Genomic DNA, 25,565 nt, shown 5'->3' on the forward strand with positions numbered 1-25,565 from the left:
GTACTTATCTAGGAAGACCAGAATTATTTGTATTAAGTATGATGTTGCTTTAATATGTATATAAAAATCAGAATTGCACTTTCAAGTTTATGTAAAAATTTATCTGTTGTTTTCCATGGAATGAGATTACTAATTTGTTTATTGGTATATTATGAGCTCATTAAACATTTTCACATGACTTAGTGTATGAACACAGTTACTGAGCATCTATCATACATAAAAGCAAGTGAAAAAGCGAGAAACCACACTTGTATTACCTACAAACATTTTATAATCCATAGCAGTATTATAACATATTTTATTAGCTTTGCATAATTTGTAGTTGAATAGAACACTGAGTTCTATCCAACAAAGCCATTAATTTTGATTAGAGAATGGCAATGTGTGGTTTGTGGACCAAACACAGTACACATTTGATTTTGTAAATAAAATTTAATTGGAACAAAGCTAAATTCCTTTTATTTCTGTATGGTTTATCATTCCATCCTGTACTGTCAGATTTTAGTAGTTGTAAGAAAACACACATGATTTAAAATATTTACTCTTTGATTCTTTAGAGAACATTCTTTTATATCTCTGTTATGATGGCAGTTTTTAGTGATTAATTTATTTTAGAATATTGTTATAACATTGAGACAGTATCTTTTCTTGTGGTTTTTAGCCTGATACTAAAAAAACAAAACAAAACAAAACAAAACAAAAACAAAACAAAACAAAAAAACTGTGTTGGCTTGGGGGATATTTTTGCAAGAGTTAGCAATAAAATACAGGACACATATTTTATAGGATTATTTATAATAGTCACCCAAAGAATGATATACAAAAGAGTGCAGTCTACACACTAAGACCAAGGAGTCTATACACTAAGACCAAGGAGACAAGCTGAGGGCCTGAGTCCCAAGGAAATGTCCTGCATGAGTCCAGCTAAAGACCTAGAGTTCAAAACAATGCCTCCAACGAATCTAACTGGAGGCCTAGAGCCCATAACAATGTCATTCAGGTCTGTTTCAAGGATCTGCACTGGGAAGGCCCAAAGTTCAGTGATGGAATCTAGGAAGTCTGTGCCAGCAGGATGAAGGATCTGTGCTGGCAGGCTGAGGGATCTGCACTGGAGCCAGAAAGCAATACTCAGAAGAACCAGAGCTCCCTGGAAGGTACCACAGCCATCCTTAGCAACAGTGAGGTCCTGAGGTCCTCCGATGATCAAGATGGCTGAGTTCCGATCAGGGAAGCCAGTGCAGCAAGCTTCCTCAGGAGACTGGAAGTGCACCATCTTCCCCTCTGGAGCCAGGAAGCGATGCTCAAAGCAAGGACCAGAGCTCCCTCAAAGTGAACCAAAGCCATTCTCAGTGCCAACGAGGTCCTGAGTTCCTTGGAGAATGAAAACAGCCAAGTTCGTCAGGAAAGCCAGCATGACGAGCTCCTCCAAAACAACCAACAGCTCCTTACAGCTTCCACCAGCTCCCAACAGCCTCCTCCTCCTTCCCCAGTTCTGCCTCTTATGCTGCTGACAACAGTCCCCAAGTGGGCCTCCGGCACCCAGCATCATGCTTACTCAGTTCAGCTGGGGGTTATAAATTGACCACCAGTTGTCAATCCACTACAAAAACACATGAAAATTGTGCCTCTTAATGACCCCATTAGTATTAAAGGGGTACCACGTAATGCAATATGTTTAAATCAAGTTAAAAATGTCTATCTTCTCCAACATGTGTGATTTCATTATGGTTTTTTTTTTGGTTTTTCTCCGGTACCGGGAACCGAACTCACGACCTTGCGCTTGCCAGGCAGACACTTTGCCGCTGAGCTAAATCCCCAGCCCCTGTGATTTCATTATGATACAATAGTTTCTATGTGCTATTTCTTTTCTCTTGCAGCCTGAAGAATCTTCTTTTTATCGTTTATCATTAAGATCTTGAATCTAAAATGACGCTGAGTCATCCTGATTCAGTCATAACTGGCTGGTGACCTTTGCTTTTGACTTCTTGTAAACGAACGTGTAGCTTTCTCTAGGTTTGGGAAGTTCTCTGTTACTTCTTTCAAGATGCTTTTACTTCTTGGAGTTCTCAAATCTTTCTTGAACCCCAGTTATCCAAATGTTTCTTTTAATACTGTCCCCAAATTCCCATAAAGTTTTGTCATTCTTTTTTCATTCCTCTAACAACTGCTTATTTTCAAAAGCCTTATACAGTCTCACTACTTATCCTTTTTGATTGATTCTACAGCTGGCATCTTCTGCCAAATTTTTAATCTCCCTGAGCATTTTTTATCTCAAATATATATTTGATATTCCAAAATTTCTTTCATGTCTTTTTCTATTAGAGTATTGAAATATTTCCCTGTGTTTTCAAGATCATTGTGTTTTGAATAGCTCTTTTAATTTACATAAGAATTTTTCCATTCTCAATATGCTCTGGTCAGTTTTTGGCATCCTATTTTGTGTAACAGATGAGGTAATACATGCAACCTCTTGCTACTTATTGGAGTACAACATTGTCTGGATGTTGAAGGATTACGTTCCACTTTTCTTAATCTGTCTGTATTTGTGCCTGTGTTGTCAGAAATTCAGAGCAGGATGTCTATTTTCTCTGAGCTTGTAGTTATGTCCACTATTTCTGTACTGAATACTACTCAAGGTGCAGCTTACCGGGGGTCTCCTGCTGGTACTTTGTGACTGTTTAAATACTAAAAGTCAATTCAAGTCCAAGTTAATTCCAAATCACGTTTGATGTGTTGTTCAGGAAAAGAAAGAAAAAAATTCTCCCGTAAGCTTATCCTTGGTACCAGGGTCCAGGGTAGGCCCAGACACCTCCCCCAGGGTTACTGGTGTTTAATCACACTTGGTGGTAACCTGCCTGTCTCTGGACAGAGTCACCGTGTACAGCCCAGCCCCAGCTCCTTGTGACACGCCTGAGTCACAGTGCCGGAAAGCTGTTCAGATGCTGGAGTAACGTCAACGTCCACATTACTCTGTGCTGCCTGTTGCGGAGGGAGACTTGAGGCCCAAGGCCACTGCAACCAGCTCTAGGTGACGCGGGGCGGACTAGACATCTGACAGACAGCGGTCATCTTCCGGAGCTGTTCCGGAGTCCCCACGCGCAGGCTGCCCTGGGGATCTGGCCATTAAGCTCTGCCCAGTGTTAAGTTTTCCCTAGCTTGTGACAAGTTCCAAAGGAAGGCTTATGACCTGCCCTACCCTCAATGATCTCCGCTCTGTTTCCTTGTGGGGGCTGGAATAGTGTTGGTGAAGGCAGTTCTTTGGCTGCTTGTGCTGACACCAAGCTGAGTCACGCCGAAGTCTCCCAGCCACAGGGACCTGCACAAAATCTTAGGCCTGCACAAAATCAGTGCCACAGTTGGCAGTGATGTAGACTTCCCCAATATACCATACGTCTCTGCCAGATGTCAGGGATATTCTAGAGCTCCAGAAGCATTGCCCTGGAAATAGCTCTGGTGCTCCAAATTGGGAGACAGGTGGAAGAAAGTATTTCTTCAGCACAAAGGCTTTTAGTAAGGCAGGCAGTACCTTTGTGTCATGGCCCCAGGGCCCTTTCACAGTCTTGGGAGGAGGGCGAGGATGCCCCAGCCCACTGCGAGGCTGGAAATGATGCAGGCCAAAACTTCATGCTTGGTCACTGGCTCAGAGGCCTTGTCCTGATACCAGAACAGATCTAGAATCTCTGTGTCCTCCGGACTGAGAAGGAGACTTCTTTCAACCTCATTAAAAGAAGCAAGGGACAGTGATCCAGGTGCTGGGTCACACCGTGAGAATCCTGGATCTGAATTAATAACAAAACCCTTTGCTGGGTTTCTGCCCTGACCCCGAGAGAGTAGACATTGTGCTCCCTGTTGCACTGCCTGACTTGGACCTAGGGTAGTGGAGGCAGTCAGTCACCAGGGCTAACCGTTCTAAGGGTTCAGTCTGCAGTGCTGACCTCGCTGTCCTTTTTATGGGGGCTTTGCTGGACTCTGGTTTTTACTGTGATTGATACTGATTTTAAGTCTAAACTCTGAATTTAATTCATTTTCTGTACACAAACCCACAGGTGTCCCTCCCATGCTGGACTTCTTGCAGGGGAAAGTTAGGGAAGGGGCAGCATAGTCACTTCTTTCCCTCTGTCTTCTCAATAATTGTTTTTCATTTTGTTATACTGAAATCAGGGACTACAGCTATTCACCTGATTGGCTTTTAGTTCTTGTGAAGACAGTTTGGATGTGGATGGGTGTGCAGGGTGGTCTTTCTGTAGGGAGAGAAGCATCAAGGCTCTTACTTAGGGTCATGGTACTCTACTTCTTAAGACAATGCTTTAAGTAAAAGAAGCATTTATTCATTTGCTGTCTCATTATTTGATGTAGATACTATTGAGCACAATGTAAAAAATCCTTTGTTAAACAAAGTATATAATATTGATGGGTTTGGTAGATTCCTAGAAAGGTAGACAGGAAATTGACATATTGAAGGTGGGTATGGTAGTGTAGCCTTCTAATCTCAGCACTTAGAGTGCTGAGGCAGGCGGATCACCATGAGTTCAAGGCCAGCTTGTGCTGCATAGTGAGTTCAAATCTAGCCTGAACTACATAGCAAGACCCTGTCTCAAAAACCCAAAAAAAAAAAAAAAAATTGACACATTGACTACATGAGAATATTAGTCACTATTTGGAAATCGCCTAAAGCTAATTAAAAGAAATATGGGGCCATGAAGGAGGGCAGTCCTGATAGCAGAGCAAACTGTATGACCCTCTGAGCAACAACCTATGACACACACCGTTCTCGGCCGAACTTTTCATCTATCTCAGCGCATCTGACTTTTGAAATCTTACACTTACTCAGCTATGAGACACAGGATTATTCACCCTCAAGAAGAAAATATCATTTTAATTAATAATTTTATAATTTTATTCACTAGTGCTGACTCTGATTAGTACTCTGTTCAGAAAATTGCAGTTTTGCATTAAATTTACTATTGTTTCTCAGTGAGTAGCAAGAAAAATCAGTAAACATAAAAAAACGATTCTCCTGTTAGTGAAGCATATAACAATTTTTCCAAAGCTAAAGCAGCAAAACCAATTTTCAAAAGTATTTGTACTTGATCCTAAATATGTTCTCTTTTGCAGTTTTCCTGTATTCATCTCGCTTTGCAATTAATGAAAAGCCACTCGTTAAATATGATTCTAAAATGTTTTAAGTGGTAACTTAAAGAAAAGACTTATGGTCTGTCTGACCCAAAACTGAAGCACCTGCCCCAACAGGGAGAACTCACTTCCTAGAGGAGAAGAAGGTCTCAACATTATTTGTAATACATTTTCCATGGAAAACTTTGATGATTTGGCATCTATTATTTTTCCTTAGCCCTTCAGAGGCAATCAATACCTTCTCATGTCTGCATATGAAGCTGCTTGTTTTGAAACCATGTTTCCTTAGTTTCTTGACCATGTTCTCTAAGCAAGAAGCATGATGTCACTGTGCATATTTGTTTTATATCTTTCGCATGGTGGCAGCAACATAACGCATTTCTTGGGAGTGTGTCAAAGAAGGAATAAGTGCGTGTATCCACCGTAGTACTTCACTCTCCCTCCCCCTTTCTCTACCTCTTCCACTCTTTCTTTTCTCCTCTTTTTTATTTCCTTCATCTCTCCACATTTCATCTACTTGACTTTATATATATTAAGCTTCCCTTTCTAAGCAAAAGCATATTACTTTCAGGCTAGGTTGAAAATCCAGCATTTTGATTACATGGATATAAGAAATGGATTTGTCCTAATTATGATGTATTTCACTTATTTTATAGCAGCTACAAGTGGAACCTTTGACATTTTAAGTCATACATTCTTATGTGATGGAAATTAAAAATGCACATTGATACAAATTATGTCTCTACCAGTGCAATAATATGAATGATGATTTGAATTCACCTAATGGAAGCTTAATAATTTCATTATTCTAAATTCATATTTAAATTTCAGTTGTTACTTTAAAAATTCATATTGTAATCACGAGTGTAAGATTTTCTGTGAATTAGAGAATTTATAATTAATTGCAAATACCAGGATATATACATGACCATATGGAATACTATCTATGTTAATATCTTTAGAGTCAGGCAATTTAATAAATGAATCTCCAAACCAATTTAAATTGCTCAATGATTTTAATAGTATTACCCTTTCAAATAAAACGTGTGTTTGTTTATGAAGGATTATGATGATAATACATAAGAACCATGATGCAGTAAAAGCAGCTTTGTTTTATCTGTACAATAAAAGCAGTTAGGAAATAGGACAACAAAAAATATCAAAGCTCTGCTTCACATCAACTAGAAAACATTTATTAACCATAATTTAAACCATAGAGAGGGCTCCATTAGTAATGAAATGTGAAGCTGTGCTGCCTGTTTTATTTCTTTATGTAATGGCTAGTGTTCACAGAGGACCTTTAATCTTGTGTCTGTTCGATAAATGTCTACTAAACACATAAATGAAGAAATAAACTTGCTGGAGGGTTAAATTTGAAAGTAGTCACATGATGGAGCAGATTTCAGCCACTGGGTAGAGATACCTAATTGTACACTAGACATTCCAGTGATCAAAAGCCAAGTCAAAATATAACAAAAGCCTAGAGGGCACTAGCAGACTTGATGTGCATTATAACTGTAGTCATCTATGGTCATGTTTTGCCAGTGGCAGGAGGTGGAGCTCACAGAACAATCTTTAGTCACAAAAGTCTTTGTGTAGATAAGTGGAGAAAAAATGCTGATTGACTTTTTAACTCTGAAGGAGGAGAAATAATTGATGTACACACATACCTAAACACAAATTTGTAAGTAAATGCCTCCACCCTCCACTAGGAGCAGATAAATTTTGTATTAGCCCTGAGAAAAGTCTTCCATATTCCAGGGTTTTTAGGACAGAAAAAGTAAGAATCTATGTATATAAGTAAACTGGAGTTATATTCTTGCCCTCTCCTATAATTAATAAAGAAATGGAACTTATTCAGATATAAAGAACTGGAATAGAAATACAGAAATATCATGTATTTTTCTATTTAAAGCAAGAGAGAAAATAACTAGGGCAAATAAGGGGAGAAAAAGAATTACTGAGTAAAAGTAAAAACTGTGGACAACATATATGGATACTTAAAAATTTAAACTTCTTTGATATGCACTGCTGAAACTAACTGCTATGCGCTGTTTACAGGAAATGATATCTAATAAATTATAGTTAATTTAATTTAGACTGCTTAAATGTTTTAACAGAGTTTCACATCCTTGCAAGAAAATACAGTAAATAGCGTCTTTGTGCTGGTGTAGGGATCGCTATGATTTGGATGTGTTTCATCTCCCCAGGATTCATGTTTTGGAAAGTTGTTTACAGTGTGGTGCTGGAAGGCAGCATGGAAACGTTAAGAGTGGGAGCCTCATTCAAGGTAGTTAGGTCACTTGGGAAAGCACCCAGGGAAAAAGGTTGTAGTTTTCATAGAATTCTACTTGGTTCTCTCTGAAGAATTCTCACATTCATTCTTGTCATAGACTCTTCACTTGTACCAGCACTATACCGTTTCGATTTTAAGCCACCAGAATTATGAGCTAAATAAGCTTCCTTCTTTTCAAAAATCTCAGCATCAGATATGCATATTGTCATAGAAACAGAAAACTGCTAAGACAAAGGCTCAAATAAGGATGTACGTATATGTCTTCCAAAGGCAATACCCAGCACATAGAAGTTGCTCAGCAGATTGCAGTGTGATACGAATGTGTGTGTGTGTGTGTGTGTGTGTGTGTGTGTGTGTGTGTGTGTGTGCAGTTTGTTTAAGAAACACAGGAAGAGGTACAAAGGAAGACTGTAATATTCTCTTTTAGGTACTGTTCAATCTGGGAACTCCACTTCCCTTATACAGTACCTTAGAAGTTGAAATCATTGCTCTTCTTTTATTCTTTTTCTGTCTTTATTTGTATGAAAACTGATACCATTTTCTTTGCAGGCAAAATAATTCGTTATTTTAGATTTCATAATCCAGGAGCCATCTGCTCCAGTAAGAGTTAAGCACACATTTGCTTCTTGAGGTAGTTCCCATCTACTTTACACTTCAACCTGTTCTTTGTCTCTTTCCACACTCACCAGATTTTAGGAAATATTTTTACCTATATCTGATCAAAATTATTCTGCTGAAAGTTTGACTTAAACCCTCCACCGTTTTCTCAGCTTGTGGGTGATTATTGCTCAATAGCATTCACTTTCCTTCTTCTTTTGTGGAATAAAGCTTTTATTTTCTCCTCAGAAGAGGTTATAAATTTCTGCAATCTGTTTTGCCCTATACGAATCACATCAAACGTCCCCCTGAGAGATTATGGCTCATCCTCTCTGACATCTGGGGGAACTGTCCACGGCTAAGAAGACAAATGCAGTGTGGAGCTCTTTGAGAGAGGGGCTTGAGAATTCTATTTGATGACTTTATATTTCCCCAGAAAAGCTCTGAAAGAATGACAGCACTTAGCCAGTATCTATTTCATACAACCATTGCCGGGATTCATTAGATCAAGTATTATGAGCTTAGAGCGCTTGAGAGGAAAAATGCTCCAGTTATCCCCAGATTCTCACCCGCTGGCCCTTTCATGACTTTTCCCTGAAATTAGAATAGTTAATTATTTAAATATTTTTCAAAGGAGGCTCATGATGAATGTAGGGTATGACAAATATTTTTCTTTAAAGCTTGATACAAAACAGCAGGCATTTGGCCAATGTTAATTTTCTTCCCTTTAATATATCCAATGACTGTGTCAAAAATATCCTGCCAGAGTGTGTTTCCCTGTAGGCCTTACTCAGTGGTAGAGATTTTGCACTAGCTTGAGTCCTGCGGAAACTGTAATCCTCCTCCTAATACTTGTAAATTGGATGTAATGCGTATATGTTCAGGGTATGTAAATGCACGTTAGAAGTGACAGAGGTTAGGCTCCTCCCTTCCTCCATTGCCCCGGATGGTGATGGCTGGCACCAGGGTCGTGAGTCCGTGAGTCCTTCTTCCATCGCCAAGGGATGGCGCAGCTGGTGAGTCTGAGCTGAGCTCCTCCCTCCCTCCATCAACCCGGGACTACACAGCTGGCAAGAGAAGTCTGAGGTCCCCCTTCCCTTCCTCTGCTGGTGGGACTGGGGGCCTGGAGACGATGGGGACATGAGTGACACAGTGGGGCCCTGGCTAAGGTGCACAGGATGGACAGGCAGAGCTAGCGCTGTGGAAATATCCTGTGCGACCTTGGCAATACCAGCCAACAGGTGATCTCTAACATTTCTTTTTGTTTTATCATACTCACCCTCTTCTTCTCTTTTGTCAGCTGTCTCTCTTGAGTTTATGATACTTTCATGCAAGTGAACGCTGTCTCTTCTCTTTCTGGTTGACTTCAAAACTCCTAGGCCTTCTCTTCCTAGCCTTCCCTCCTCTCTCCTGTGATTACCAAAAACCTGGATGATCCCCCTGGGCCCTCCAGACTTGCTCCTGCTGTATTTAGCCTCATTCATCTCTCCATCCCAACCCATGGTCCTCCTGAAGGCCCCCCACACACAACAGGGTAAAATCACTCAACTAAGTGGAAAATAACTGCATACAAGTTCCTGGTATAAATTGCATTATATTATTTTTCTGTAGGCCTTTCTCCTACAGTTACAGATATCAGAAAAATAGCACAGTTTGTGAGCAGCCAGATTGTACTTGAGTCTATTATTGTTGCCACTAAACTACTCTAACCAGAATGACACACCTGCTATAACCAGCTTCCCCCCATATGACAACACCACGCTGTAAGGGGTCAGAACCATCGTCATAGTCCAGCACCAAAGGGATGAGGCCTAAGTCAAATTGATAGCATCTCCTCAGACTTAATAAATGCAATTAAAAATTTAGCAACAGAGGAAAGCCCAGGCCCTGAGAGATTCACTGTTGAATTCTACACGAAATTTAGAGAACTTTTGCCGCTAGTGCTGATACTCTGTAAAGAAACTGAAAGGGAAGCAGTACTTCAAAAATTGTTTCTGGAAGCAAGTGTTACCCTTGTTCTAAAACCAGAGAAAAACACAACCAAAAAACAAAACTACAGACTTGTGATCCTCCTGTCTTAACCTCTCAGAGTGCTGTGATTACAGTTGTGGGCCAGCATCCCCTGCTTGAGTAACTACCTTTTATAACTGTTTGTTTCCCGTATTCCTAATTTAATGTACTGTCCACTCCAATTTTTACCTTCTTTTCTTACTTGATTTGTTGTGAGCTTCTTAGAAAAGCTAAACAGAAGTTAATTTGTTTGGTCATTTGTGAATGTTTTCTATCTGTGGGTTGTCATGTGATTTTTATAATGACTTTTAGAAAGTAAAACTTTTTAATTTTAATAAGTTTCAGTTCATCATTGGTTTGTTTTGGACCCAGATTTTTGGTGCTTTAATAAATTATTGCTTAAGCATTTATCATTAAGTGGCATTAACTATCACATTTTCTGTAGATGCTGTTATCATATTGAAGAAATGCCCTGAATGCTTACTGTACTGGAAGTTTTTGTCAGAAAAGGATACCATAGATTTTTAACTACTTTTTGTCTGTCTGTAGAGATGAACACATATTCTCTTTTGTTTTATAAAGAAAGCATAGAAAAGTATTCTATTTTCAAATGTTTTTTCACTTTTATTAGTACATGGTTGCAGTACACTGATCACATTCACTATAGGGATTGGTACAGGACATAAAACATTTAAATTTCCTTCTTTTCTGTCATTTCCTCCATTCCCTTTAAATTTTTCAGTATCTGATTCATTTACTTATAAGACTTTATAAAGTTAATTATCATGTATACAGATTGAAAACCAGACTAATAGATGAAAGAGTAGATAAAATATATAATGCAATTGTACTAAGTGAAGGTACACTTGTAGATATTGTCTGCACTGGATTGTAATGCTTTTTATTTTTTCTCTTTTTCTTTTTATATGTCCTTTATTTTATACTTTCCACAGTATATACTGAGTTTTTCATATGAGAGAAATGATGTAATATTTAAGTTTATATGTCTGAGTTATATCACTTAGCTTATGATCTCAAGGTGAATTAATTTTCCTACAAATGACTCAGGTTTATACTTTTTATTGCAAAGTAGCACTCCATTGTGTATAGATAACATGATTTTATCCATTTATCTGTTGATAGACATACAGACTGATTCAAAGATTTAGCCAATATGAATTACACTACTATAAACATGGGTTTGTATGCATCACTGTGGTGTGATTAACAGTAGTTTTCAGATAATATATATTCCTTTTCCAAGACTAGATATACTTAGCTATGATATATTGTCCTTTGATGCACTATCTATTGAATTCATATTGCTAAAATTCTGTTTAAAATTTTTAATGTGGATGCTTATGGGGTACTGGTTTATGAGTTTGTTTTCTTTGTAATATCTCTGTTCTGTTTTGCATCACTGTAATACTGCTTTCATTAAATGAGTGGGCAAATATTCTTTAAATTTCTAGAAGGTTTGTGCATAATTATTTTAATTTCTTCCCTGCCTATTTTCTAGAATGTTCACATGAAGCCAGCTGGATCTAGAGCTTTATCTGTAGGATGGTTTGATGAATAACTACAGAAGTTCCATAAATACTGGAAGAAGACACAAGAAAATTTTATTATTCACTGAAAAACGAGCATTAAGAATGTTAGCATTTGTTTAGTTCTCTTTTTCACAGGAGTCTATTGGACATGACTGAGTTGAGGCAAGAAAAATACTGATAGATTTAATGGTTGTAGAACCTATAGTTTATGAAACTCACATTTTTAATGGTCTATAAATGTATTTGCTTCTTTATTGTTGCTATACTGTACTGTAGTAGAAAAGTCTGTCTTTTGCTCTTGGGAGAGACACAATTCCTATCTTACAAAGTTGTACTCAAACATCTATCTTCTAAAAAGATGTACCATATACATTTATCTTACAAAACTGTGTTCTCCATAAACATTCTTTTTTTAAATTTTAAGTCGGGGGAAAAAAAACCAACAAAATAACCACAGTGAAGACAAAATAAAACAATACAAAAACAATAAAAATGGTACAGGATTTCAAAACAAGATGACAGGAATTAACAGTGTTTGTTATATTACATATTCTTAAAAGGCTGTCTGAACTAAAGGGCTTTTTGTGCCTTGCTCAAAATATGTTCAGAAAAGGAAAGAATACATGGGCAATTATCTCTATTAGGCCATTAAATGCAAATTCAATTGCTTTAATAACAATACAGTTATTCAGGTAATATGTTTCTTTTTATGGTTCTGTTCTTATATAGATAATATGGGAATATTATGAAAAACTTTATGCAAATAAGTTCAACAAATTAGCTGACATGGAAAAACTGCATACTAAAGCACACTAAAAAAGATTTATAGTGTTTGACAGGATCCATTTCCAGATAAGTGAGGGAAATCTGATTCTTAATAACTTAGGCAAACTTAGCAGAGTTTTTGGAAGAAGACTGTTACATGGGGAATATTGACAAATCCAGATTAAGGTTCATAAAACCCACAGAACAAGTACATAGCCAAGCATCAAAATGCCAAATACTGCTGGGACTTTCTTTCTTCATATTTTTATCTGCACTTCTATGTGTGAATCTACTTAATATTTCTTCTCTGACATCTGAGTCTTCCTAAATAGTAAGAAGCGTCTTGGATATAAAGTGTATTACTGTATAACTGAATTACTATATGTACATCACTATGGATAAAAACAAGTATCAATGTGGTAATATGTCTGGATGCACAGAGAATAGCACATTACACTGTTTTCAAGCTTACTGTTTTTCATCTTACTAGTATAAGGCTACTGAGGGTGTAGTTAATTTCTCCTTCTACAAGTTTATTATTGTCAGTCTGTGGGCTTTAATGTGCTGCCAAGGTAATTTCCTTATCTGACTAATAATTTGATTCTCTGGAACTTTAATTCAAGAATATCATTACAATTCTGGGTGGCAACAACAGTTTATTTTTCTTCCTTAGTTTTGACTGCCTTTGACCACATCAGGTAAAGCACACTATTGTACTTAGGTGCTTCCATCATCTTCTGTATCTCAGAAAGGTGCTCATCATAAGTCAAAGAAGTAATTAGTTTTCACATCTATATACCTTTAAAATCTAGGGACATTCTGTGAAATCATGTGGGTGTCTACGAAACAGATTAAAAATTCAGTATTTAAAAAAAAAAAGAAAAGAAACCAAACAGTGCCCCTGACAGGTTTGTAATTTCATAGCTCACAACATTTACTTAGATAAAATTGACTAATAGGCTGTTTAATTGCCAATTCCAAAAGGAATGGAAAGTGCTCTGATCAGTCATAGGTCAGCCCCAGATGTGTTAGGGGCAGCCATTCAGGAAACCAAAGCAGAGTTCCATATTTCTAGCATCCCACTAGTGCAGTGTTTTGAGGTTGGGGAAGCAGCATGTGGAGAATGTGTACTACTGCTTTTTAATTCCCAAATTTTAAAAAATTGTCGTATGTATAGTGTGCATTGAATCAAATATATGAGAAATTTAAGATTATTTCTCTGGCAATTCTTTTGTCCTCAATTCTGTACCCATCATTACATTTAAATACATTTAATTTAGTGTCTTTAGCATTTTCCTGGCTGTCCATGTAGCTAAATTTCACCTTAACTTTGTTATTATAAGAATCTTTTCTCCTTCATCATAGTCATGTGAATTTGAGAATATTAAAGCATGTGAAATATGAGGATGTCAAATACAAAGATTACATGTCTGAACCAACCATGCAAATATCACTTAAAACTTAGTCCATCCCTCAGATATGTTTCATTTGGCCTGAACAGTACTAATTTATTTCTGAATAGAAATTTATGATTATCCAGCTTCAGGTGAAGTACAGAAATAATTACATGGCAAAAAATACTGAAGTTATGTAATAACTGTCCCCTTTAAAGGGGGAATGTCCTGGGCTTTCTGTTGGCATCCTTATTTGATGGTCATCACTTCTATGTATTATCTCCTAACCTTGTCCAGCATTTGCTACCATGAAGTTTGGTTAGCTGCAGCAAACAATGAGGAGATACTTAGCCTTTGTTCTGCTGAGTTTTCTAAATAAGAAAATCCATTAATTCTATTTCTTACCCTCAAAGATCTATACAATTTCAAATTCTTAGATGCAGACATTATATATTTCAATTTGTGAATTCTTAATCTCATCTATCATTAATATATTACCCATGATTTAAAAAATATTGACATACAAAAGCAAACAAACAAAATAAGCAGTGGGTCTAAAGAAAATCTTCCAGAAGCACTACTTGGGACAATACTTGGTGTTTTCCATTGTGTGTGTTGTCTGCTCAGATTCCTTTGTTTATGGTATCCATCCTCATCTGAGGATGTCTGACTAGCCTTCTCACCTCTGGCGGGGGAAAGAAACCCACAAACAATTCAGTAGTTCAATAATCACCAACTGCTTATATCTGAGATATTTATAATACAACCTGGAACATTTTTCTTTAAAAGGTCTTGAAAGTTTTTCTTTAAAAGTCTTTCTTCTAAAATGTTTTGAACTGTAAGTAGCTTATAACGGCCTGGACACCCTCAATCAACCACCTGGGGAGCTTGGACCAGCAGCCTGCATTCTGTTGATATTGAGGTTTGCTGCTGAGGGCCAGGCACCCTCAATTAGCCACCTGAGCAACTCAGACTGGTGGCCAGCATTCCATTGACACTATGGTTCATGACTGAGACCCAGAAGAGACAGGTATGCTCCATCAACTGCCTGAGGACCCACCTTCTGGCACCCTGCATTCTGCTGACATTTCAGGCTGAGACTCACATGTCCTCAGTCAACTGCCTGGGGACTCTGGTTCTGAGGTCCCACATTCTACCAACATTGTGGTTCATGGCTGAGACCCATCCACCCTCACTCAACTGCCCAGGGACAGTGGTCCCAAAGGCCAACATTCTGCCACCATCACAGTTCTCATCTGAGCTGTGTGCTCCATCAACTGCCTGGGGACTCCAGACCAGTTGCCCACTTCTCAAGATCATCCTGGGGCAAGCCTGACACATAAGAAATCCAAGGGCCCCAGAGACCTTTGGTGAGCTGCCAGGGAAGGGTGAAGCTTGGCACTTTGCATCTGGCATCCAAAATGACAAGACAATGGAACAAAATGCAATCTCAGAAATCCACTCCACCCACAAGTCCAGGAGACATCAACATGGGGGAACTTGGAAGTCACACACCTGAAATCTCTGAAATGATCACAATTAAACACAATTGAAGTAAACAACTCCATCAGGCCATAGAAGAAATCAGATCAGAAGTAATCTCTCAGGTAAAAAATGAAATAAAAGCAATTTTGAAAGAACTGTTCAGCATATCCAAAGAAGACATTGATAAACTAAATGAGCATAGAAAAATTATGGAAACATTAAAGGAACACTATAGGAAAGAACTAGAATGCATGAAACAGATTCAAAAAGATATCAAGGAAATCAAAACTTCCTTTCAAAGCTGGCAAAAATCACTTGAATGAAGCCAAAGATAGATTTTCAGATCTTAAAGACAGCCTTGCAGAGAACAATCATGAAGGGAAAAATCTTTTAAAAATAATAAGGAAGCAGGTTATATCAATTCAACAGCTGCAAGGCAAGGCAAAGAGAAGCAATGTAAGACTAATAAGTGTCAATGAAACAGCAGCAGTCAACACAAATGACATAAAATGAATATTTGTGGAATAACAGAAAATTTCCCAAGTATGGAAAAAGAATTGGACAGACAAGTAAGCAAGGCATACAGAACCCCAACTAGCCATACCCAAAATAAAACTACACCCAGAGATATAATAATCAAGATACCAGGAGAGAATATTAAAAGCTGGTAGAGAAAAGAAACAGATCACCTATAAAAGAAAAACCATCAGAACCATAGCCGATTTCTCACCACCAACCATCAAATCAAGAAGAGATTGGAGTGCAGTATTTCAGATCCTAAAACAAAACAACATCCAACCCAGATTGATGTATCCTGCAAAACTATCCTTCAAATTTAATGGTAAATAAAATATTTCCATGACAAAGAAAAACTGAAGAACTTCATGAGCACCAAACCAACCCTACAAAGAGTACTAAAAGATATTCTAGAAAGACATAAAAATTACCACAATTTCAAGAAAAACCATATGGTCCATATAGCAACACTCCCCCCCAATATTCTACTGCTATGTTAGAGGAAAAAAGGTGCCAATTCCTGCACTATATATTCCTAACTAAATAGTAATTGTGACTGTGCAAATTAGGATCAAGTAACTTCCTCAATAAATAACTTTTTCAACAAGTAACTTCCTCATTAAGTAACTTTCTCACAGTCATTTATGTTCTAAGATGACTATGCTTATTTCTGTTTATACCCAATAATCTTTTAGTAGTATGACATTTAAATTTTTTCCCTGGTTTACGAGCATTTAATATAAAATTGCTTGTCTCCATTTTTATGAAAAATAAATGTATTTGGGTCAATATTGCATCAATAATTTCATCTTTTTGTGTTCTTTTATTTTTTCTATAAATATCATTAATGTAAACTCACTGATGAGCTCAAATACACCAGGAGAATCCCAAGTATTTCTCTGTTTTCGTATAATATGCTGACAATGAGCCACAGTGTCTGGGACTATGGCATTCCTGAACATCCTGATCGCCAGCACACCAGGAGCTGGAAAGACCAAACTAGGAAATGAACTTGCATCCAGATCAGAGCTGAAATACATTGATGTGGGTGATGTAGCTTTTGAATTCTGATCAGTGGATATCATTTAGTTGGGCAAGATGACTTTTTCTAGGAGCTTGCCAGAAGATGCACAGATGATGACACAAATCCTGAAGGACATGTCTGTTTCAGCCAAAGAAGGCGCTCCACTGTCCCTCACTGGGCAGGCTGCTAGGCACAGATGCCAGGGACTTTGTAGTCTGCCTTGATGCACGTATCTGGTATACTTGGTCTTGAATCCTTTGCACTGAGACTAAGCATACTGGGTGTTTTCAAATTCTATTTTAGAAAATATGAATAGTATTTAATTAGTAAATTTAGACACCATCATTTTAATTGAAATGTTGGGTTTTCTGTAATAGAAAACTAACGGTTTTTCATCCACCTTTATGTGTAAAAAATAAAGTTCTCATTCATCATAAAAATGCTGATACTATGGTAGTGGCTAGAATTTTAAAGTATAATTATCTATTATTTATTCGTTCAGAGTTCATACAAATGCACTTGGGTGGCCTACAAATTAACAACATTGCAAATTGTCAGGTGAAGGATTACATAAAACTAACCATAATTATTGACTCAAAATTTCAAAATACTCCCTTCATATTTTATTTTCAATCACTTAATGACATTTTTGTTTACTCTGAAAACATTACCTGACCATAATGGCAGGAGTCAAGTGCTGATTCAGCTTTTGGGAAGGAAACCATTTCTACTTTGATTATCAAAGCAAAATGCAAATATCAATGAGCAGGCTATGATTTAATGCATTGACATATTTAATCAGCATTTTATTGTATTTTATGTTGTGCATACAAAAATCACAGTGAAGTGTTTTGCCAATCAATTTTTACTCTGTGTATTTGTACAGTTAAGAAATTAGTTAATTTAAGATTTACTTTTACTTATTTAAGGAACAAAACTAAAGATTTTATCCTTACTAGGTAATCCTACCTAATTGCCTATATTTTTGCTTAAATAATTTAAAATAGATGGAAAATTAGTAAATTTTAAAACTGGAAAACCATCCTTTTTTTGATAGCATATTTTAGATGTGCATTTGTTTTTCAAAAAATAGCTGATAAAAAAATTTCTGACAAGGACAATTCAAATCTGTAAAGTTAAGAAATATTTTGGTCTAGTTTTGTTATCCAAATACAGATGCCTCAAATAAATCATAACCTCACTCCATGGGAAGATGTATGTCATACACGCCTTATACAAGAAAAATAAGATTTTTCCCCTCATAAATTTTCTGTCAGGGAAGAATCAACCTGTATACCTCATCTCACAAGCACACACACACACACACACACACAGTCACACACTCACAAACACACACACACAGATTTGTCTCCAGTTAAAATGGATGAGCCATGCCTGTTCTAGCCTAATATGAAATTCTTAACTGTTCACTCACTCCCTTTTCCTTTCTCCCAGTCCTCTAATTTTTTCAGATATTTTTATCTCCCTTACATTAAAACTATTTTTCCTTTTTATAATTAATAAATACATAAACATGTACATACAATGCATATATATATAGCTTGACTCACGGATCCTATTTAATACTTTATTTGACTATTGTCAAAGGAATTAAGCCAGGATTTGTATCCAAGGAATGTAGTTCCAAAATCCATGACCTAACACAATTGTTCTGTTGTACCTTTTATCTTTAGCTTATAAAAGGAGAACTATGAAATCTGCCATCTTAAAAAAGAAACAGAAATCCTTGTCTTGAGTCCTACACTGTCCTGCAGCTACAGACTGATTTCTTGTCTAAGCCAGCAGTTGGTGTCTTTTGCCCAAAAGGCTTCTTTGTACACACCTGACATGGGCAATCAGCAGAAGTCTGCATGGTTGTTTATCCTTTAAAATGAAAATCAGACCTGTCGTTCCCATGCTGCGTGCACAGTTTTCCATTGGCTTCTTGTCCCGGTCACAGGAGCTGCAGCTCATCCTGGTACACAGGGTTCTGCTGCAAGTGGTGATGGCTGTCTGGAACTCACATTCCATCTCTGCCCTCCTTGGTTTTCTCCACAGAGGCAGCAGGCACCTCCTCAGCACTCTTGCACCCTCGTTTACTCTGAATGAGTGTGACTGCAGCCTGGTTGGATACATGTATTTTCCTGTCCTTAAGGCTGAAGTTAAACTCATTTTACCTGGTTTAATCTGAATAGACAATGTACAAAAGACCACAGAAATAAAAGAGAGCCTCATAAGCTTATTTGTCTGACTAGGCAAATGGCCACACTGTGTAAAGAGGTTATATCATTTCCCTTACCAGATTTTGCTTAGCATGAAAAAAAAACATGGTTAATTGGTCTTCATTTCCCTTTATTAATCATGTGTGCTAGAATGAAATCCATTCTTAGTATTTTCTGAGGACATTTCGTTTACACTTCTATAATTATATAGTTTCTGGAGAACACATATCTATACGCACACTCACAGAGGTATAAACCTGAGAGAAGAGACGTGGTGAGAGAAGGAGACAGAACAAACAGGGGCCACAGAAGAGCAGAGGGAGGCAGCAAGGGATTTTACCACTCCGTTCAAAGAAAGTGCTTCACAACTGGTGTTTTACTGGTAATGTGCATTTTAATTTCCCAAAGGATATCATTTCCTTCTTTCTTTTAAATTAGTAAAAAAAGCTATTGGTCTGAATTTAGGAAAACACACTAATTTTTTAAAAATAAGAACAATCTACAGATCTGTACTAGTATACTTCCTTTTATTAGTACTCAACTTGTAGAACTGCTGTGAACTTTTAGGAAGATAATAATCTTTCTAGAATGCCTAGCATGTAGCAAGCATTCTGTGAATATCCATCTTAGTTATAGGTAACTGATTACTAGTAATACAATCTTTACTACTATTGTTAGTTCTAATTGCACTAGTAAGGTAGATCTTATGGTCAGCTTTATCAAGAAAAGTACAAGTAATTTTTTTAATCTTTCAGACTATAATGTTCCCATGTGATTCTAAAAACAATCGAAATTTAATATTGAAATCATATCCAAATAGAAACATTCTGCTCCATTCAGTAATTCCACATTGCAGTCATTTTAAGTAGATATAATTAGTAGAAATAATTGCAGTCTACTGTAAAATACTGCTATGATCCATTGCCTCTGAACAGAGTCATAATGAGGCATGGGGAAATGGTGAATGGGACCAACCTTACTTCCAGCTTGCTGTACAGAGCCATCATTCTATGACATAAAACCCACTGAGCAAAGTCATATTTGGAATCCTGAGTCACAGTGTGGGCAGTCACTTTCAAGTTTGCAGGGTGGGCAGTCACCGTCAAATGTACATTCAGCAGTTTTGAGTAGCCTGGCCATCCATTTTTATGCAAATTATTTAATTATAAATACCAGAATAAATTTGTGAGTAGTGGCTAATCACACAGCTAGTCAGAATCCCAAAAATGCAAGATTAGAAATATAGGGGAAAAGTTATTCAGACGGCCTGTTGCATGTATTAGATAAAAGTGTCCAAACACATGACTGCCTCTACTTCAGACTGGGTTTATTGCTGGATCTTTTCTTATTGTACAGGGCACTCAACTTACACAGGACCCAGCAGCTTTACACATGATCCAGAATTAGGTCATACCAATATTTTGTATAGTAAATATGCTTCCCCTACAGTCTAAACTAGCTTAACAACTGTTCAGCTTGTGTCAGTGCTATGGAATGAAGGTCCAATAACTCATCCTCCAACTATGAAGGCAGTGCCTCAGCATGCCCTGGAACACTGGAACCAGAAGTATTTCGCTGATAAAATATATTCCTCAATTATTGTGGATTTTCCTTTTTTGTATGCAACAAAATATGTCTTGTTAAGATTTCAGAATTACTGGTCATTAGGTCCAGTAAACACAACCCTAACAACATAGCAGACAAGCATAATGTTCCAGCATAATGTCCAAACAGTCCAAGTACCCTGAAATTATGTCCACACGCAGGATAGAAAAAAAGTCTTCAAACAAGGCTATAGATTAGTACTATGCTATGTGAGTGTACATTGCTTTTGGGCCGCTTTCCTGTGGAGAAAAGAAACAACTACATTTTCCATAACACCATCACTTTTTACATACCATGTGCTTAGCGCAGTGATAATCAGTACCATGCTAGTCACCATACTGGACCAGCCAAGGAGATGCAGCTGTAATTACAACTTGGTTGGTTGGCCTTAGCCCAGTGTCATTCTGCAAGATCTTTCATTGATTTTGTTGGGACCAAATATCTCTATGAATAAATGGGTGAAAAGTTGACCTTACAATCTTTAGTCTATAAAATTAGCATAATTTTTTTCTCTAGAACACAGTGTTGCTTTTTATTTTCTGTATTGTTGGGTCTGAAGAAATGGTTTTAGAAGTTTTGTATATATGTCAGGTTCTTAAACAAAGAACCAGATATGAGTGTTTCAATCCATGGGATTTACTGAGACAATAGTCTGAAGGATAATGGAGTACAGTCAAGAATGAAAGACAGTGCAGAGGGATGACGGGTAACGGGTATTTGTCCTCATCTGAAGACCAGCCTTAGTCTTAGGGGAGCCTTATTTCATAGGGAGGATTCTAGAACATGGTTTTCAAGCATAGTTGGTGCCTTTTGTTGTTTTCTTCTCTTCAAATACTCTCAGAGCTTGAATACTTTTATGTTTGATGATCTTGTATGTGCTTTCTTCATTTATCTGCAGTATGTTTCCTTGTTGTTCCCCTAATTGGACAGACTGTTGGTCCTGACCCTTCTGAAGGTGCAGCAAAACCCCAGTTCATTAATTTGGAACACTTCAGTTTGCGAACTGAGTAGCAAAATTTTGCTTCCATCTGATATCTCTGCATGGGGTTACGAACACCCGAGGCCGGCTTCCCCACATGAAAATGAAAGAGGCCGTCTTCCCCAGAGTCTTGTAATAAAAAAAATTCATAGGCCAAGGTATTACTGTACTTTCTTTTGATCTTCATTTGCTACATTTTAAGAATATTACTGAGAACACTTGCCCTGCAGGGTGGAGAGGTTTCTCATGCTGCTACCTTTCCATAGAAGATTGGGTGCTTAGGGGTCATTTCCTGTGCTCTAATACTCACAGTCTCTTGTAGTTCTGATGGAGTATTTCACTCTGTTTACAGAGACTGAACTGATCCCTACCAGGATTTTGTCTGTGACAGAGACGGCCTCTTTCCTAGGTGATCGTTGCTCATAGGTGCAGAGTTTGTAGAGTTCGATCCTAATTTGTGAGGAGCTGGAAAGGGTATTCTTTCCAGAAGAATCCAAGACTCCAGTATTAGTCCTGTGACTAGGAAAACCAACCACAGGAGAAAACTTCCAATGTGTTCAGCACATATTTATTATATTGCAAAAAATATATGCATTTGTATATGTATATGTATAGATGTGTTCACTGATTTAAGATTCTGTGTACACTGGTTTAAAGGTCCTGTGTAGAATTTAAGTAGTTACACTTGACATACTCTGCGTTTGAAATAGAAGGTTTTTATTTTAAAGAAGAAATATCTGTTATAGTGAGACACTACATTTCCATGTGTAAGCATGTAATTTCCAACATGTTTTGCATGGTTTCTCTTTTATTATAAATGAATCAAAAAGCAGCTGCTCCCCTGTCTCTTTTATTTCTTAACTTTACTCATTGCTTCAGATCTTGACAGAATGGCACATATTTTTAAACTATTGAATTTTGTTGCTTCAATTAATTTTAAAAATTTATTATTAGCACTTTATTCCTTTTGCACATCTTTTTGTGATTATTATTCTAAATTTAAATGTGTTGAATATCCTTAATAAGAACTTTATTCTAATTCTTCTTTTCTTTTTAAATATTGTAATGTTGTGTTTTAGCTTCTTGTTTCTTAAAAAATTTTCATTTTTTGGAATTTTGTATGTGAAATGACTTCATTTTCTAATTTAGCTCCAGAGCTTCTTCATGAAGCTTGAATGTAATGCAAAACTATTGTGATTTTGAAATTACTAACACTGGATTCTTAATTTTAGAAAAAATGAAACAATCAAAAATTGTAATACAATTGACCAATTGTAATACAGTTGACCAATGCATGGAGCGACAAATATTTTTTAAAAAGAGACTATTTTTTATTCTCCAGTGTTATTTTTGACTCAAAATCTAAGGTAAAGAATTGATTTTAGCTTATTTATTTGTATATTCTATCATTTTATGAAAAAAAAAAAGAAAATCTAGAGACAATATTATCTCTATGCAAATATCTTCAAACATATCATATCTAAACAGGTAGAATTATATTGAATATAATTAAGAATTATATTTCAGAAAGCGGATAGCAGAAGGGGACACAAGTGTGGAGCCCTTTAAATACTTTTAACACATGTGTTGCCTAAAATATAAAGCTCCTGTTGAATGGCTACTTTGTGAAGGTTAGATTAATAAAATGACAAAAGTTATCAATAAAATGGACTAAGGTGAAGACTCTGTCTCGGTCACTTTCTCCGCCACTGACGTGCACTTTGGCTCACAGTCTCAGCCCTTGCTGTGCAGGGTCCAGGCAGAACCGTGGCAGAAAACTGGGAGCAGGAAGGCTGGCCCCTTTCTGTGCCCGGAGAGCAGACAGCAAAGGGAGACGCAGAGGGGCGCACCGCGTCATGTTGCAGTGACCTGCCTCCCACGCCCAAGGGCCCAGCTCCGAACAGCAAGTCGCTACAGTGCTTCATGGTCCTATCCATTCCCAAAGCCCAGCCTCTGGGCCCAGGAGGCTCTTGGAGGGACGTCTAGATATAAACCATACAAATCTTATTTTAGTTCATATATCTGACTTTTACATTTAAGTATCCATGCTAACTGAAAAGGCAGAAGCATGACTCAACACTTATCGTTGCTCTGGCATTTAAAAGACTGAACTAGCGGTTCACTAACATTTGCCTTCTATGTCTAATTTGCAAACATGAACTAAAACTGCCAAATTTGGCAGGGCATGGTAGCCCAAGCTTATGATCCCAGAACTCTGGGAGGCTGAAGCAGGAAGATTGTAAGTTCAAGCCCAGCCTGTGTAACTTAGGTTGACTTGCTTCCAAAGAAAAGAAAAAACGCCTCAGGATGTAGCTCATTGTATAGGCCTTGGGTTCAATCCCCAGTTCTGGAAAACAAAAAACAAGCAAGCAAGAAAGTGAAAAACAACCTCGTGGGATCATTGTGAGAAACAAAACAGAACAAAAATGTCAGTTACTGGCAGATATTATGGCTACTTTATTTATTACCATCAGTACTGTACATCAGAAGATATACTAAACACATTTCCTAGAAGTTGGAAAAAATGATAATAAAAGCTGTGGTCTAGATTTATTTTAAAAGTTGCCTTACTGTTTCTATCGTCTCATTATTTTTCACATGGGACATTGGCAGAGACAAGCAGCTGGACTGCATGGGCCATTAGCCCATCCAAGAAGTCCCTCTACGTCCCTTAATATGCTTTATGATATATCACACTAATATCTCTTGAGTTTCACATGCCTTTTTTCTATGTATTTCTGGCTTCAAAATGGAAACACATTTTAAAATCAAATGATATTATATCTAAATAGTTTATTATATCTCTTCTGGAGTTATTTCTACATCTCCTAATTCATTTATAGTCATCACTATAATAATTTACGTCTAGCAAAATATTCCTGCAATATCTTGGAACATATTTAGTCAAGGAAAATATAAACCAAACACACTCACACATGTACTCTCTAAACAAAAACTTAAAAAGGTTCTGGTAAGAAATGTTTTCACATCTATGTTTTAGAAAATGTGGCAGAAAACAGACAAAATAACAGTATTTTAGTCAGCAGGAAGCTTGTTTTCTAAGTTTAAGGGAAAAATGTCATCTATATTCATGAAAGTCAAAGTAGGAACTCATTTTTGTTATGTACTCTTACATAAATGACCAAAGTTCTCTGACACATCTTATGTGTCTGACTTAGGTATTCATATTTGTGCAACTATCCTTAAACTGTTGTGTAAGAGCTAAAAGAAATATCATCAATAATGACAATGATATGCAAAGGTTAGTGATTTTTTCAAAGCAAGAAATAGCATAAGAAAATGATCAGGGGTGCTTGTCAATAGATTTGTAGACTACATTAGCAAACTTCTGAATAAAAATTTTAGGAGTAAGCCTGACTTGCATGTTTCTAGACCTGCCACCGATTATTCTTCTGGGTGCTATTTTACCTGTGTTCATATTTCATAATATATTGAAAATAAGGAAATGAAATAATACATATGTCATAATGATATTTTATATATACTTAATGATTTATGCACTAAACCAAAATTCTACAGAGAATAAATATTCTGAATGGAACTACAATATTTAAGAGATTATATCTTATTCCCCAATAGGTTAGATGTATTGTATAATCAAATATATGCATTATTAAAAATAAAAAACGGAATATGAGGAAGATTTGATCACTCCCAAAATCATACTTAGTCTAGATTTCTTTGAGAAAATATGAAAAAAAATTGTAGTACATAAATTAAAACATTTCAAATAATTTTTTTTTATAGGCGTGGTGGCGCATGCCCGTAATCCCAGCACTCGGGAGGCTGAGGCAGGAGAATCATTGTGAGTTCGAGACCAGCCTGAGCTACAAAGTGAGCTCAAGGCCAGCCTGAACTGCATAGCCAGACCCTGTATCAAAAGGAATTAACTCATGAGAGAAAAGAGGAGCCCCAATATAGTGATAAGATCTGGAGCATTATTATAAATAGGTCCTTACGATAGAAAT

This window comes from Chinchilla lanigera, unplaced genomic scaffold, assembly GCF_000276665.1.
Source record: "Chinchilla lanigera isolate Chin_1 unplaced genomic scaffold, ChiLan1.0 scaffold00011, whole genome shotgun sequence".
NCBI lineage: Eukaryota > Metazoa > Chordata > Mammalia > Rodentia > Chinchillidae > Chinchilla > Chinchilla lanigera.